This window comes from Sitophilus oryzae, unplaced genomic scaffold (assembly GCF_002938485.1).
Source record: "Sitophilus oryzae breed Bouriz unplaced genomic scaffold, Soryzae_2.0 scaffold_1393_pilon_pilon, whole genome shotgun sequence".
Lineage (NCBI taxonomy): Eukaryota > Metazoa > Arthropoda > Insecta > Coleoptera > Curculionidae > Sitophilus > Sitophilus oryzae.
In genome coordinates, this window is record NW_022146052.1 from 2,347,304 (window position 1) to 2,365,403 (window position 18,100).

Sequence of the window (18,100 nt, forward strand, 5' to 3'; positions counted from 1 at the left end):
TGTTGCTCAACATTGTTTTCAACAATTTTTTGCAATATGTTTACAAAAATTTCATTAAAAAGCAACAAGTTGCATGTTTTTTCAACAAGTTGTATGTTTTCCGTCAGGAGAGGTAAAGATCAAAGAATGTTGAAAACATTGTGCTGGCCACATGTTACGACTACGCCCACACTGGCTTTTTGTATTCGTTTATTTAGGTCTCATCTTTAGTTTTGTTTAGTCGGTTCACCGGTGTACATCATAGAGCGAAAGAATAACGTCATCAGCTTCCAAATCGTTTAACAAATCACTGCCACTATATTTTTTCCGTGAATACAGAGTAGGGCGCACCCAAAATCTTCTTTTTTTCTTATTTCTTTCTCTGCATGCTAAAATTATGCAAGCTGCAGCCGCGAGAAGAACATCCCTTTCGCCGGACATATTGGAATGGACTAAACAATAAAAATGTTGCATCGGGCTTCCAATTTCCAACTTTTTAAATGTGGGCGTCCTAAAAGTTGTCAACAAGTTGCTGCAACATATTGTTAAGTGAGGACGGGTCTTTAGAGGCGCCACCTTGTATCTTATCTTTACTATATTCTACGATATATTCTCCCAGATAACACAAAAAAAACATTTACATTCTAAGAATATTCCTCCTAAGTTCTTATAAGTATATTCTTTTTTTAATAAGTATGGCATATGAATAGTACATTCTACTACGAATGTGATTTAAAGGTATGTTATCAGCATGACCTTAGAATGTCTTCTTAAATTATGGTTTACAATAAATTTTAAGTATCTGCTATTCACGTTCTAAACATATCAATATCTGAATAAAAATACAGGAGAATAAAAATGATTGCGAAATGAAAAAATGAATACAATACATTATATTTGTATATTTTCTTACTATCAGTTACTATTAAGTTTTTGTGTATTAAATAATTAGGGATTTTATATATATTAGTGTCTATAGATGCCCTGTAAACAAATATTCAAGCAAAAATACAGTGTTTCTTATTGTAACAAATAAATAAACCTGTAAAACTGTATAAATAAAAACGATCTTCCATTATGGAATAAAAAGATCGATTATACCAAAAGATAGTTTGATAAAACTCGATAGATTTTAATCAATTTTTTGGGTAAAAAGATCGATCTTCGTCTGAAATCGATTCGAATCGTACATCCATAACATAACCTAATAAAAAAATAACAAGTGAACTATAAACGTAAACGTGCTTCATCCAAACTATTTTAATAATTAAAACACTGAGATAACGTAAAGATAAGTGATGCAAATAATTATTTTAAGGATAGAATCGGTAAAATAGTTCTTGTTATGTTTGTGTTTTCAGTATCTATTTTAAGGTGAGTGAATTTAAAACCATGAGACCTCTCGAAAAAATAGGTTATACTAAAAAATATTTTAAAATTCAACCAAAAAAAAGGAGCCAAAATCTTATTAAGTCAATGTTACGCAAATATGACTTCAATATTGTACATTAAACTGGATTCAGACCAAAGTGATTTTTTATTATCCTCTGTACATCATCAAAGTAGTAGTATCTCTGGTAGTATCATTGAAGATTTCTGTTCTGATAAGTGTAGTTCCAGTGCTGAAATTTCTTACAATATAGTATTTATATAGGTATTTATGTAGGCTCTTCTATAATCATTTATTGTGTATTTTTTAAGAGAAAGGTATTTTTTAGAATTATTAGGTTCGAGAATTATCTAGACTTGGTGGTTCAGGAGTAGCACAAAGTACAAGGAAAATGCTTTATAAGGTTCTGGGCAATGAAATTGCACAAAAATATTCTTGGGATGGGGCCAAACAGAAGAGAAGTTTGAAATCATTGTTAGTGACCAAAAGCAATTTTAGGTATTTGAACTTAAAGATATTTGGTGTTGCAAAGACTGTAATAACATATATTTTAGACTCCATGAAAGGTCAATTTCAAGAGTCAAAAGAAACCGAAATTATCAATATAATTAAAATATGGCTTGTAAAAACAAAAGAAAGATTAAAAAATACCAAGGTAAGTTGTGCAAATTTATTTGAACAGTATAATTCTGCTGATATTATTTCAGAAGGGTAGACAAGAGAATATAGAAACATAGACATAGAAGATAATATCAATGTATATCGTTATATTAAAATATTTTTAATTAATAAACATATATTACTCAAGTTCGTCTTTATCCTTACCTATTATTTTTAACCGTTCTATTTATTAGTTAATTTTTGATTATTACACACCAAATTATTTAATTTCAGCAAATTGTTTGTAGTGTGTTCCAGATATGAATGTACTGTATAGGTATCCTATAGATTTTAAGAGATAAAAAAATTGCTAAATATGAAAAAAATTGTATCTATATCTATAGTTTATAGGATATTGATACAGGGCATCCTTATACAGGACACCCAGTAGATACAGAGTTGAGGGTTGGAATCTTTGGTGTTACAACAGCAAATTAAAACACTAATTCACCACAATATACCAAAACACTTTACTTTTGAACTGGACGCTTGTTTGGTTAATCATCTTAGCGTCATCAGCAGATGATTAAAACTTAAATTTTGACCATCTGCTGATGATGCTAACATGGTTAGCGAAACGCGCGTCCTGTGCAAAAGTAAAGTGTTTTGGTGTATTGTGGTAAATTAGTGTTTTATTTTGCCTCTGTAGATAATAAAAAAATATGAAAAACATATGAAAAGCATAAATATAGAATATTAAAACATGAATATCATATAATTGGAATATTATTTTTAAATACATTCTTTTACGAACATATAATTCACGTTCATAGAATATATCTTGGAATGTGAAACGCACTTCTATATCACTTGAATAGGGTGGAACGTAATCTCTGCTATTCATGTGCCATATATGTTCCCAATGAAAAAAAGGAATGTGAATAGAACATTGTTGTTCTCCAAAGACACTTGCTTCGCATATGAAAAGAACGTAAATGTGCTATCTGGGTCTATTACCTGTTAATATTATTATGCAAAAACATAATTTTATAAACGGACATTGTGATGACTATCGATTTTTTTTATAATTAATTCTTATTTAATACTGCTAACGAAGTATAACCAAAAATTTTCAATTTTGGCTACAAGAAATTTCCATGGAAAATTGAAAGAGAATGAGATAATTCGAAAAACACACCAGATGCATATTAACTAAAGCGTAACCCGATTATAAGACCACTTTTATTGCTTAAAGCGTGTAAAAATGCGAAAAATTCGGCGCCAAGAGAAGAAAATCGAAAAAAGAGCAAAGGAAAAATAAGAATAAAGGAAAATCTTTGTGTAAAGTGTTTGAAATGAGCCGAACTCGATAAATATTCAAAAGACGCAGCGTTTTCTTTATATTTGAAACCAAAAATGAATACCTCCAGAAAGAACTGAATAAAATAAGAGAAAATATTCGTAAAAAAGTTCGGAGTTCCTTGGGAAAATTTTCGAAATATAAAACAAATTTTTAAAATTTCCTTTATTTTACAGCGTCATTTATTCTGTATTACCAACCTCTATCTGCATGAAAAAGGGTTAAAATTTAAATAGCAATAAGTAAATTAAAATTCAACTTCATTCATAATAATTTAAAAATATTTGTTTTAAAATATGTACTTAATTCTATATTTTTACAAATTAATTATTTATATGTCTACTTATATAATAATTAAACAAATATAACTTCAAACATATACATAACATAAACATTCATAGATATTTTACTACCTACTAAAAATTAAATCTCAATTTTTCAGAGATGGTTTTTGCTTTGAAATGCATTAAAAGTTAAAATACTGTTCTCGCCTGTCTCTCAAATATGTCATTTATAGAAAAATTACTTTTCTGGTGGAATATTAAAAATAAGTTTATTAGAAAATATTATTCCACACTTAATTTATCATCTAGATAAACTTTTTTTTGTAATTTTTAAGTAACGCTCCTGAACAGCAAATATATCTGATGGTATTTCGTATGTCAGTTAAATATATATTTATTTATACATTTTGTTAATTATTTTAAATAAATTAATACAATCACCAGCACGAAAAACGGGCACCTTAAAATTTTCATGTCATTTAAAGTTTTATATATTGTGTTCTAGCGTACTGATTTTGATAATTTTTAGCCGACCATACCAACAGGTATGGTAGGCTATTAAGATCGCCAAAAAAAAAAGTTTTTTGAATTTCACTTAAAATGAGTTATTTGGGTCATAAATAACCTAAATACAAAATATTTTCATGGTGTCTGTCTGTCTGTCTGTCCGTCTGTCTGTAACACGATAATTCAAAAACCGCTGAACCGATTTTAACTAAATTTGGCACAAAAATACTGTGGCACCCGAGAATCTGGCTATTAGTTTTTGGTGGTAGTGGGGGGTTGGTAAGGGGGTATGGAAGGGGGTTAAAAATTTTAAAAATTCGTAACTCCAAAATTACAGTAGCTAGCGAAACGCGGTTTTCAATTTAAGATTAGGAATAATATTTGCAACAAAATTTGTAATAACATCAAAATCATTCAAAGTCGCAGTTTTTGAGATAAAAAAAATGGAAAAATTCTTTTACTTTGAAACTAAAAGAACTGCCTGCCAACTTTTTATTAACATATTATAGTATGGGCGGCTATACGTGCCTCCCGGCATCAATTTTTTTTCCTTATTTGTAGCTGAATTATTTGACTTTTTAGTACCTATTTCTAAATTAAAAATGAAAGTTGCCATTTGTAAATTATACGAGGGAAAACAAAATGCTGATATTTAGGTGAAAATTTAAAACACCTTGTGGAGTACGTTAATAAGGCAAAGGATTTAAAAATTTATTTATCATCTTTAGTATCATTAGCATTTAGTATCTTTTCTCGATAGTTTGTTTTTAGATTCATCTCCAATAGCTTTATATTTTTTTTATATTGAATTGAATTTTTTTATATTGAATTGCATTTGAAGAAGACACTAACATTTTTTCGTATTTTTTACATTAAAATCATTCTTTTGTATTTGGTCCTAATCAACAGACCTATAAAATAGTGTTTATGATTTATGTAATGTCTTTGAAAAATCATATTATTATTATTTGTTGGGCAGTTACTCTAGCAGATAAGGTGTTAAGTCCAAAAGTTAATCTCTACCATAATCAATTAAAGCAATAATAGTCGATACTTCAGAACTTAAAACCATCTCTACTAGAGTAAACGGTAATAAACAATAATAATATGACATTTCAATGACAGTGAAATTACAAAAACAATAAACACTATTTTATAAGTGTGTTGATGAGAACCCAAAATCATTGCTAAAATTGCTGTAAATAATTAGTGTCTTATTCAAAAGCGAATATCTCCAATAAAAATAAAGCTATTGAGACGAATCAAAAGGAAATTTTTAAACTCCTTGCTTTGTTAACATATTCCACAGGGTGTTTCAAACTTTCACCAATATATCAATATTTTTTGTTTTACCTCGTATAATTGAGAGATGGAAACTTTTATTTCTAATTTAGAAAGAAATATGTACTAAAAAGTAAAATAATTTAGCTGCAAATTGCTTAAAAAATTATCAAAATCAACCCTCAGACAAAATATAACTTTAAAACACCTAAAAAATTTTAAGTGACCGTTTTTCATGCCGGTGAGTGTACTTTTTCATGAAATATTTGTTTGATGAACGAAATGTAAATCTAATGTAAAAATGACACTAATGATACAAACTACATATAAGTAATTCCTACATTTATCAAGGTATAAATTACCACTTCTATACTACAATTTTTCTCTGTAACTACTCAACATAAGTTTAGGTTTTCTTTAAAAATCACCTCTCACAATAGTAATAAGTTAGTTAAATAGTTTTTATACAGAAAAGTATATTTTTTAGTTTGATGCGACAGGGTATAAGAAGAATGTATTAAGTATAGTTTGCCTATTAAAACAAACATGAAAAATACATTTTGAAAACAAAAGTTTTAACGTTAATTCTACTAAAATTTTCACAAATTGTCATTTCAAATGCCACTGTAATGCAGATATTTCATTACTCCCAATACCAAAACTGACTCTCCAGTTTTTTTAGCATCGCGTAAAAATATCTGTTCTGTATAAAATATTGTTCCTAACTGCTCGCCGTTATCTATAATGGCCATCTTTATAATTCCTCTCTCCGAGCGTTATCAAGAAAGCATTAATCATTAACAGGAAACGTGGGGGAGACGAAGATTTCCAGCGTTACACATAATTTTTTTATACGAGCCACGAGCGCGACGACCAGCGCTGTTCTGTTTTTCTTTAGCGTTTCCCTCTGGTTATGGATGACTCTACAAGTTGTCACCAATAACAAATAACGAAAGTTCAAGGCCCCAAAGTGACAGGCAAATGACAATTAATCAAAAAGCCATTATCGAAGGCAAAGCTCTTTAAGACGCCCTCTCCTCTCGCAGGATGGGCCTTTGACGTGCGTCACAGGGGGAAGTTGCGGTAACGTTATACGATACTAATACGCTAAACGTAAACTGTATTTTTCTACATAAATTTAGCCAATGTTTGGACTGTTTTTTATCTATTGTAAACTGTTACAATACAATCTATTGTAAACTGTTACAATAGATCTACTGAGATCTTGTATTTCCAAATAAAACACTGGATTTCCCTCATAACTTCTTTATTACATTTTAGTACTTAGGATTACGACACAAACATGTGTATCGTGCGAGCGCACGGTACCGACTGACTGCGGCGGGCGCCTCACTCACCATCTTATCTCCCGTAACATTCTATCGCCTGTCATAAAAACCATGCATTATGAATAATACAATCTGACATAATACATAAACCATAATTTGTTAATCATAACAATACACTATATAAACAAGGTACTCCGGTAAACTACGGTATAAAAATCATAACACTCGGCCATCCTACTTTCCGGTCGTCCTCGACTTCCCTCCTTTATTGCTTCTGAAAAGATAAATAAAAAAAAATAAAAAAAAAAAGAAAAAAAAATATTTATTTTTAAGTTTCTATGCTCGCATTAGAGCATTACTTATTTTTAAGTTTTTATGCTCGCATTAGAGCTTTACTTATTTTTAAGTATTTATGCTCGCATTAGAGCTTTACTTATTTTTAAGTTTTTATGCTCGCATTAGAGCGTTATTTGTTTTTAAGTTTTTATGCTCGCATTAGAGCTTTACTTATTTTTAAGTTTTTATGCTCGCATTAGAGCTTTACTTATTTTTAAGTTTTTATGCTCGCATTAGAGCTTTATTTGTTTTTAAGTTTTTATGCTCGCATTAGCGCTTTATTTATATTTAAGTTTTTATGCTCACATTAGAGATTTACTTATTTTTAAGTTTTTTTATTGTCGCATTAGAGCTTTACTTATTTTTAAATTTTTATACTCGCATTAGAGCTTTACTTATTTTTAAGTTTTTATGCTCGCATTAGAGCTTTATTTGTTTTTAAGTTTTCATGCTCCCATTAGAGCTTTACTTATTTTTAAGTTTTTATGCTCGCATTAGAGCTTTACTTATTTTTAAGTTTTTATGCTCGCATTAGAGCTTTATTTATTTTTAAGTTTTTATGCTCGCATTAGAGCTTTACTTATTTTTAAGTTTTTATGCTCGCATTAGAGCTTTATTTGTTTTTAAGTTTTTATGCTCGCATTTGAGCTTTATTTATTTTTAAGTTTATATGCTCACATTAGAGCTTTACTTATTTTTAAGTTTTTATGCTCGCTTTAGAGCTTTATTTATTTTTAAGTTTTTATGCTCGCATTAGAGCTCTACTTATTTTTAAATTTTTATGCTCGCGTTAGAGCTCTACTTATTTTTAAGTTTTTATGCTCGCATTAGAGCTCTACTTATTTTTAAATTTTTATGCTCGCATTAGAGCTCTACTTATTTTAAAGTTTTTAAGCTCGCATTAGAGCTCTACTTATTTTTAGGTTTTATGCTCGCATTAGAGCTCTACTTATTTTTAGGTTTTATGCTCGCATTAGAGCTCTACTTACTTTTAGGTTTTATGCTCGCATTAGAGCTCTACTTATTTTTAGGTTTTATGCTCGCATTAGAGCTCTACTTATTTTTAGGTTTTATGCTCGCATTAGAGCTCTACTTATTTTTAGGTTTTATGCTCGCATTAGAGCTCTACTTATTTTTAGGTTTTATGCTCGCATTAGAGCTCTACTTATTTTTAAGTTTTTATGCTCGCATTAGAGCTCTATTTATTTTTAAATTTTATGCTCTCATTAGAGCTCTACTTATTTTTAGGTTTTATGCTCGCATTAGAGCTCTACTTACTTTTAGGTTTTATGCTCGCATTAGAGCTCTACTTATTTTTAGGTTTTATGCTCGCATTAGAGCTCTACTTATTTTTAGGTTTTATGCTCGCATTAGAGCTCTACTTACTTTTAGGTTTTATGCTCGCATTAGAGCTCTACTTATTTTTAGGTTTAAATCAGTAATACCTTCGTTGTGTTTTATATTCAAAAATAAATCTCATAAAGTCATCTTAACAAAGACCAGAATCTAATCCTTAATAAAATAATTAATAACCAAATTTCAAAATATAGCAACTGACAATACACGCCTTATACTGGCTGCTAAAGTATTTGCTTATATTAACACCATCTAAACATTTAATTCTGATCTACTTAAATTTTGATTTTTTGTTTTATTTTAATAGTAAAGTAATAATGAAAATAAGTAAAGTGGGCACAACCTAATCCACTTTTAAATTGTTGTATTAAAGTAAATTGTAACTAAAAGAACGTTCGTTCATCCTGACCTTACTCGCATCGCTGCAAATCGATGTCTCTTTTTATGGTTCTAAGGAATTGAATGTTGAAACATACAAAACTTTATATCTACTTAATAATTGTTCGCCTTAAGTGAATCCATAAAGTCAAAGAGTATTTTATATTAGACGTTAGATTTCTTTTTTTTTAATATATTATGGCAGATACTGTATTTTGTAGTACCCCAATTGTCAGAATTAATTATTTATTACAAACTCATTTGATCTTTGATTATTGCATAGATTTCATTTAGTTTTTGACTGAAAATTTTATTTACTATGGAACTGTAATTTTTTTTTATTATTTAGAAATATTTATCTGCCAAAAGCTTTCATAAACTGATTTATTTTTCTTTTACTTCTATTTGCAGTTTTAAATCACACTTCTCCAAATTTGAGAATTAAATTCACCTTGCTTTTCATACAGTAACCAACCAAGTATATTTTCAATCGATTCATATTTTGACCCTATTTTAATAAGAATAAATATTAATGAATAATATTCCAATTATTTTTAATACTAAAGATATTTCGTTTTTATTTTTAATTATTATTTTTTTTTTACTATTTTTACTGAAAGTTTAGATTCAATTAGACCACCAATCAGAACCCAGTTGAAGAGGGTCGGGCCCATAATCCCCTGCAACCAACGATCCTCAATGATCATTATCGAAGCCAAACATTAATTAATTAATATGGGTTGCAGCATTGTAACCCTGTGCTTTTACTGATACGTGTTACTAAAAGTATAAGAACATTTAGTTCTAATTTTTTTATACCTTCCTGTAAAATTTAAAATTAATTAAAACTGAAACTTTTGTTAAAACTGGAGATGTTTTTTTATACAGTCTTAAATATTAAATATCAATTTACTAATAATAGTCAACTTCATGAAAGACTGGTATGGTTTTTCATAATTCCTTGTACGAAATATAGTGTTAGTTGTATGCAGTAATTTGTTTGTAACAGGTTTTTTTTACCAAAGTTATTTTTTTTACCAAAGAACTTTAGTTTTTATCAATATGCTTCGAACATTTTATTAAACTATCGCAGTTGTCTTTAAAACAAAATATAGAAATATTAGAAATATTGATGATATTCTGATCCTCTTTGTTTAGCAAGTACTTAGTCATATTTAATTCTTGGTATTTTTAATTAAAAAGAAAATTTTATCCTGTAAACATACAGGGTGCAATTTGAATGTTTTTGCTTGAACTCTGTTGTGGTTAAATAGCAAATGATATTTACTCAATTGTTTTTAATAAGAAATTATTGAGTTTTGATAAACTATATACAGCAGTCAAATTTGCAACATTCCATGAAAGCTGGAGGCAATGAAATTGATATCTGTACTTAACTGCTATTCATAAGTAATAAACATAAATTATTATTTTGTTTTTTTCTGATACTTTAGTGTTGATGAACACTACAGATTGGAAATTATATTTTAATTTAATTAAATTCGATTTTTTTTTAAATGCATTAAGAATTTTGTTAAATAAATGAGTGAAGAAGTGAATAATGGTGTGATGACTTGAAAGGATACATATGATGGTTGAAATCAAGTTCCAACTATATAAGTAGTAGGTAGTTGCTCAATTTGTTTCTATATAAAAGAAACAGATACTTCATATTCTTCTAAACTTCATATTCCAAATCGCTCAGCAAACTTATCATCTGTAAATTACTCTATTCGGCTGTGCTACCAAAAGAGACACCTTGCTCTCTCTAGGGTTCTAGAATCTTGATAATATCTCCCAATTCATTTATAATTTTATAATTCATGAAGCACTTTAAATATGTCTTCCATGTCACTAAAACAGATTTCAATAAAAGAGATTAGCGAATAAATCATGGAACAAAATAATAATCATTCAAAAAGTGAAATCATATACTGTTTCCAAAGAGAACATTCAGAATAAACATTTTTTTTAGGAAGTAGAATGTTGTGAGGACATTGCATTCAATGCTAATTTATTTTATTTTTGTTGCAAAACAGTCTGATTTATCTTATATTGATAAACTTTATTTTTTTTAATTGCTATTGTCTGACGTTACAGCTTTTGGTATTTCAAACTTCCTATTTCTTTTTATTTATTTTTTTTTGAGGCCGAACAAAAGTAATTATTTAAACTTTTTATTCCTCCGACACTCTATCTTCTGGTAAAATCCTGAAGGCTTTACTAAAACCATAATATAAAATATAATCAACACAACACGAAATTAATTAAATTGTTTCTATTGTTGTTTATTGTCCATTCTATAAATTGTTAAACATACAAAACAATTTTTTTGTGCATACTAATTTCTTTTTACAAATCCAAACAAATATTATTGTGTTATGTAAAAAACTCTGTGTGTTTATCGACCTGTATACGAACATTTTCTGTTATCAATTATCACCATATTTTTTTTTTGAAACATATTGTGTAACTCCTTTATTAACAGACTATTTTCCAAGACCGTCCTGAAAATAATAATTAGTCCTTAATTATTTTAAAAAGAACGTTATATCTTTATAAGAAACAGAAATAATTTTTGAATCATAAACTTTATTAAAACAATAATTATTTTTAGACTATACCGGTCTATAATGTTTGTAGAGACTTATTTTTGCGATTATTTGTTCACAGTGTAAATTTAAACCTTGGTGATATTTTAAACCTTCATATTGTTTAATTTTATTCACTAGAAATGAATAGCCTTTACAAAATCAATTTAAATAATTTAGACATTAAAAATTTGATTTTGCTTGTATCAAATTTGCAAAGAGATTATGCAAAAGATACTTGGTTTTAATTTTAGTGAAAACATTTTTTTGTTATACAGGCTGTCCTATATTGATATCACTATCATTAATTGATCTGAACCTTTTATTTTATTTGATTCTTTTACAAATTCAATTTATTGGAATATTAATTTCAATAACGTCTTTAAAATCATAAACAAGCAACTAAAAATTTTATATTCGTAACTATGAATCTGTGTAGGTACTTATCTTATTCGAATGTATCCTCTGAAGCTATATTTTCTCACTGCTTTAGTGTTTATGTCAACATGGTTAATCAAAGGACTTATTTTAGCAAACATGACTTGCAGTTTGCACCTTGCACATCGTAACAGCTTTGTCTTTTCCCATTTTTGAAGTAGGAAGTGGATAAGCCAATTTCCAAATATTCCTGTATGTACTATTATCCTTTTATTCACTAACACTGCTGGACTTGTTGCTATATGGCTTTATGTCCTTTTCCAGCAACTTAACTTATGGATTCACACCCAACATGGCATATTGGCACTTTTTAAACTCTTGTGGTACTTTTAGTAGTTCTATCCCACTTCTGATATGTAACAGTAGATCTTGTATTTCCAAATAAAACACTGGATTTCCCTCATAACTTCTTTATTACATTTTAGTACTTAGGATTACGACACAAACATGTGTATCGTGCGAGCGCACGGTACCGACTGACTGCGGCGGGCGCCTCACTCACCATCTTATCTCCCGTAACATTCTATCGCCTGTCATAAAAACCATGCATTATGAATAATACAATCTGACATAATACATAAACCATAATTTGTTAATCATAACAATACACTATATAAACAAGGTACTCATAAAAATCATAACACTATATTCTTTAGAATTTGGTCTATTTTGTATATGTTTTTTGCCTATCTATTGCTTGGAGTTGTGGTGTATGTTAACAGTTTATCAGGGCAACGGCCCAGCTACGTAGAAACACACCGGTTCCTGATAGATCACCGAAGTTAAACGACGTTATATGACGTAAGTGGATAGACGGGTGACCGTCTGGAAACTCGTGGTATTGTTCCATGGCAAGGGTGTAAAATATATTAATGCAAACTGCTCATTTACGCCGGTTTAAGAGACGATTTATACACTCGCCTAGTTGGTAGGCCATTGACAATGATATGGCCGAGGACCGCTGTTCGGATTCCTCGTAAACAAAGTAGATTCCGTCCAGATTATCCTTATCAGCAAAAAGGAGACGGTAACTAAAAATACTTGACTTACTTAGTTTTTCACAAGTCATGGGACATATATTTTAACGCGAGGGGTAAACACATAGGGCAAAAAGTGTACACCTACATCCTCTATCCTTAGTACATCCCCTACATCCTCCAGTACATCCTCGGTACATCCCCTACATCCTCGGTACATCCCCTACATCCTCTTACATTCCCTAGTACATCCCCTACATCCTCGGTACATCCACTACATCCTCGGTACATCCCCGGTACATCCCCTACATCCTCTAGTACATCCTCGGTACATCCCCAGAAAATCCTCTCATGTTTACGCCATACATTTAGAATAATTTTCGTGATGAACCGTTTTACGTATCTAAAATACTTTTCGAGATATACGTATCTTGGACACACTGTATATATTTTTTTTAAATTTTATTTGAATGGTAAAAAGGAAGTTAAAATTTTGAACGCTATTATCTCCGAAACTATTAAATATATAAAAAAAAGATGAAGCACCATTTCGACTTACATTTACTAGAGGGATATAAAAATTTACAGGGTGTTTTTTATTTAAAATAACAAAATTAAGGTTACTTTACTTACGACGAAACCGGAATTGTTATTTATGTTAGAGCGATCTCCCACTTTATTAAGAGCTTTATTAAATTTATAACTACACAAAATTTCTCAAACCTCTACAATTTATTGGCTAGTAATATAGTTGACACCTAATATTTTTGTTGAATTCAAAAGGATAAAAAAAATCAAAACCATTTAAAAAAATTATATGGGATCATCGAGAATCGAACTAAGGCGCGCCAACCCATATCAAATCTTGCCAGAGCTGTAACAATCTCGGCTATTATTGTGCCTACAACAATTCGCCGTTACTTTTTATTATACAGGGTGAGTCTTAAATAGGTGCAAATATTTTCAGGGCTGGTAGATCTCGATAAAAGAAACATATTTTTTCTTTACCATTTTTCAAATAAGTCCAAAATAACCGAGTTATTTAAGTTTGAAAATTTACAAAAAATTGATTTTTTTTAATTTTGATAGCCACCTGAATTTTTTCTGTATTTGCATCCCTTTTAGTGCCGTAACCATAGAGTAAAGCTGTAACTATGGTAATATCAGAGATTAAGAATTTATAACGTGGGAAAATTAGCGGTGAACAGGCAGTTCTAAAAAGTTTTCGAAAAATATACAGGGAAATTTAAAAGAAAATGCACGATTTTTAACATATTTTATTTGCAAAAAAATATCATAGACGTGTTCCTGGGGTCAAAATATACCACCCCTGAAAATATTTGCACTTATTTAAGACTTACCCTGTATAACAGCAGTTTATGTCTCGGTTTGGAAAAAAAAAATAACTTAGTCATGCGTAAAGCCCTATATTATGTGCAAAGTTATCAATCTCGTGTTTTGAACCCCAAATAAAAATGAGATCTAGTAGCTACCGAGGATCTACTTTATAAAACAGACCTAAAAATAGGCAACGTTAAAGGCATTCGCATTTATGAACTTCGTTTTTGACGTATAGAGGGTACAATAATAATTATTTACACACACTTCCCTTTAATTCATAACGCTTACGGCACTATGCAATAAGATATGAACACACATGCCAAACACAGTTTTGCATAAACTTATACTAGAGATATGGATTAAAGTCTATATATCTGACTTATACATACATTTTGCGAGATATTTTGAAGTTATGAGTAGGGGTGAGCCACAAGGCCTTGAGTATCGATATTTTTATCGATATATCAAATAAAGGTCCATTTTCACTCCCATGAAATTTGTGCAAATCGGCTTGTGAAAATCGGCTTGTGCAAACTTTATTTAATAAATTCATTGAGAAAAACGGATGTGCACGAGCTAATTCACATACGTGAAAACCAAGTAACGATATATTCGTCCACAAATATCGATATAGCTATCGATATAACAGATACCGCTATATCTCTTTATGAATACTTCATATCGGAAATATCTATATCTATCTATATTCTCAATATCGATATTCGATCCTGTTTGATTTCGTACAGGGTGGTTTTAAAATATTGAATAAATATCAACATCTCGAGAACCACATTTTTTTGGAAATCGCTCGGCCACATCAATTATTTTAATTTTTCCGGGGCAGATTATGCAAAAAATGAATATTATACAGGGTGTCTCAAAAATGCTTTGTCCAAGACAATTTCTTTTAATGGCAACCCTCGTGGCAACATAATTATTATTTTTCTGCAATTTTGAATTGCTCTTAAAATTCTGAATATTTTCCATGTAAGTGCTATACCCAAATCCAAGCTTTTTGGAGTTATTCTCATTTAAAAATTAAAAAGTAAAAAAAAAAATATTAGAAAAAAACCTTTTTTAAGAGGATACCGAAGAGGATACCTTATGGAAAATGTATTCAAAAGACAACCCACAAATTTGGATGACTTGAAACATCGCATTCGGCACATTACGCCCCAAATAATTCGAAATACATCTCCGGTAAATCCTCGGTACATCCCCTACATCCTCGGTACATCCCCTACATCCTCTAGTACATCCTCGGTACATCCACTACATCCTCGGTACATCCACTACATCCTCGGTACATCCCCTGGAAATCCTCTCATGTGTACACCATATATCCCCTAAGTGTTCACCCCTCGTTTTAACGCCAACAATGCTTTTTAAAAATTTATACAAGGAAAATATACTCTAGATTGTTACTCATTACCTTCTTTGAGACTGAGGCTCACTGGTCGTATTATTTGGAAAAATACTTATAATGTGGTATATTTGCGTCCTGATGTTCTAGATGAATTGTCGTTCGCAGGTTTAAAACCAGGAAATAAACAACCTTTTATTTAAAAAATTGCCAACGTTTTGACGTGTATTTTCTTCTTTATCAAGGCTATTTTCGGCTATCAGAATTTCTTTTCAATAGCATTCTACTTAATTACTTCTGACAAAAAACCTTTTAGCTGAAAATAGCCTTGATAAAGACAAAAATACACGTCGAAACGTCGGCAATTTTTCAAATAAAAGGTTGTTTATTTCCTGGTACTAGACCTGCGAATACCATTTCAAAAATAGTTATTTTAAAAGTACGCTTAAGTCAACATCAGAAACAGTCACCACGGACCGGTCAACATTCTCGACTTGATTTTGTCTCATTAAATAAAATATCTGTATGTTTTCTTAACCAAAGCGTATCTAATCGCGTCTGGAGCTCGAATTATACACTGATGTGTAGAAAAGCCAGTCAGTGTGTAGTTTATAGTCACTTTTACCCAAAGTGTAAAAACGGGAACTCTAATACTAAGACGTCGCTGTTCGTCCGTCCGTCCGTCTGTCACAAAGGTCTATCTTATGAACCGTTATAGCTAAACAGTTGAAATTTTCACAAATAATGTATCTATGTTACCGCTATAAGAGCAAATACTAAAAACAGAATTAAATAAATGTTTATAAATAAAAAAAGTACTTTCACTAAACATTATCTTTTAAGTAAGAATTTTATATAGAATCTTTCAAGTCCTCGGTGGCCGCGTGGTTAAAGCGTTAGGACTTTACGCTGCTATGACGCTGGAGCCGTAATAAGGCAGGTTCGAATCATAGTCAAGGCGAGTTTTTTTTAATGTTTTTTTTTTAATTTTTTATTTTTACTTTTTACATATTTATTATTGATTAATACAATTTTTAGTAATGTGTTTCTTCATTTTTTTTTAAATTACTTATACGCGCATTCAAAATTTCAGTTAAATCGGAAAGAAAGTTTAAAATAATATAGTGCCTAATGTTGTATAGATATGAATGGTACAGAACCCTTCGTGCGCAAGTACGACTCGCACTTGACCAATTTTTTCTTTTTCGGTACACTCGTGGATGTGAATTCTTTTGCTTTATTTCATTATGGTTATGCGCTCATTATGAATATAGTCCAACGATTCATTGCAGTGGCGGTTGTGTTTGTCATTTTAATTAACAAGTAAATTGTATTTTCTGTCATTTTTTGAATGTTATCTGTCGAAATGTTCCCTGACTAGTTGAACAAACTCTAGCTTATGCTAATTTTATATGTAACGGGCAAGTATTGGTATATAACCTGCAATATTTAATTTTACCAATAAAAAAAATTAAAGCATTTAATAATGCCAAAACGAAAGTGTATAGTAATAGAAAAGGAAATAGAAGAAGTATGGAAAATCTACCTCCATATATATTAGAAATAACCCTAATACTGGGTTTTGTCTAGGATTTCTTCGCCCATTACTATTTCCAAATTGCTACTTTGTAACAAAATTAAAGCAAAGAAAAAATAAGTTTTATTAATGAGCTTCCGTGCGATCGGTCCCTAACCGAGCCGCAACTTCCGGAAGGGAAATTTTACGGGAACGAGGGGCGGCATCAGGGAAAATTTCTCGAGGTGACTCTTCGCAACATCGACTTAATTACTGGGGTTTTCGGGGGAGGCCTTAAAGTGTTACGTTGACACACTTCTGCTTGATTTATGGACGGGAAAATTGATGTTTTGTATTTTTTCCCGCCGTCGAATAATTGCCTTCAAATTTGATAATCGTCTCCAAAAAAAAAGAAAAAATCTTTAGGAGAATAATAATTTGCGACGAAGGCTTTCGGATATTAATATTTAATTATAATCAGAAAAAAAAAATAATCTTGATTAATAACATGAAAATTTTCTATTTATACAGAGTGGTCCGAATTGTATTCCGGAAACTTCGGAAGCATGTTCTACCGATAAAATAAGTCAAAAAGTCCGTATAATGTCCTATAATGCTTTGTTTCGGAGATACAGGGTGTAGAAGTTTTCTTTTTATTTTGAATTTTTCCAAATGTCTGAACTAAAGTCGATATTTGAATGAAATTCGGTATCTGGGAGTTTTTTGACATGGGAGATTTTATTTTCATGTCAATAGGACTTCTACTTGCAGAGGGAGCACATACATATTTTTAACTGTCTAAAAGAGTAATAACTTTTCGTCCGTACCTGTATAAAACTACTGAGTACAAAAATATACATTTCCGCCATTTTTTTTATGTAAAAAGGTTCTCTTTTTTAAAAAGAAGAAATTATAATTGTAGGCAATTTTATATTTTTCGTCAAGAATAATTAAATGTTTTGTCTAAACGGGTAACCGATAATATTTGTCACAATCTCCATTCGGAGAAAAGTATCAAAGAGTCCATATCGCTGAATAAGCAACGGCAGCGGTCCCGAGACTGTTTAAGTTTTAAAAAATAATATAAGTTCAGTTGAGAAATTGTCTTGAACCG

General features: G+C 30.2%; 1 long non-coding RNA gene across 1 annotated transcript; it reads left to right on the top strand.

Annotated features, from left to right (window-relative positions):
• The first annotated feature begins 1,180 nt into the window (after window positions 1-1,180).
• LOC115875613 lies at window positions 1,181-2,537 on the top strand. The gene is made up of 3 exons (XR_004049033.1): window positions 1,181-1,867; window positions 1,924-2,024; window positions 2,077-2,537. It is a non-coding gene; the product is annotated as an uncharacterized LOC115875613 (long non-coding RNA).
• The last annotated feature ends 15,563 nt before the right edge of the window (window positions 2,538-18,100 follow it).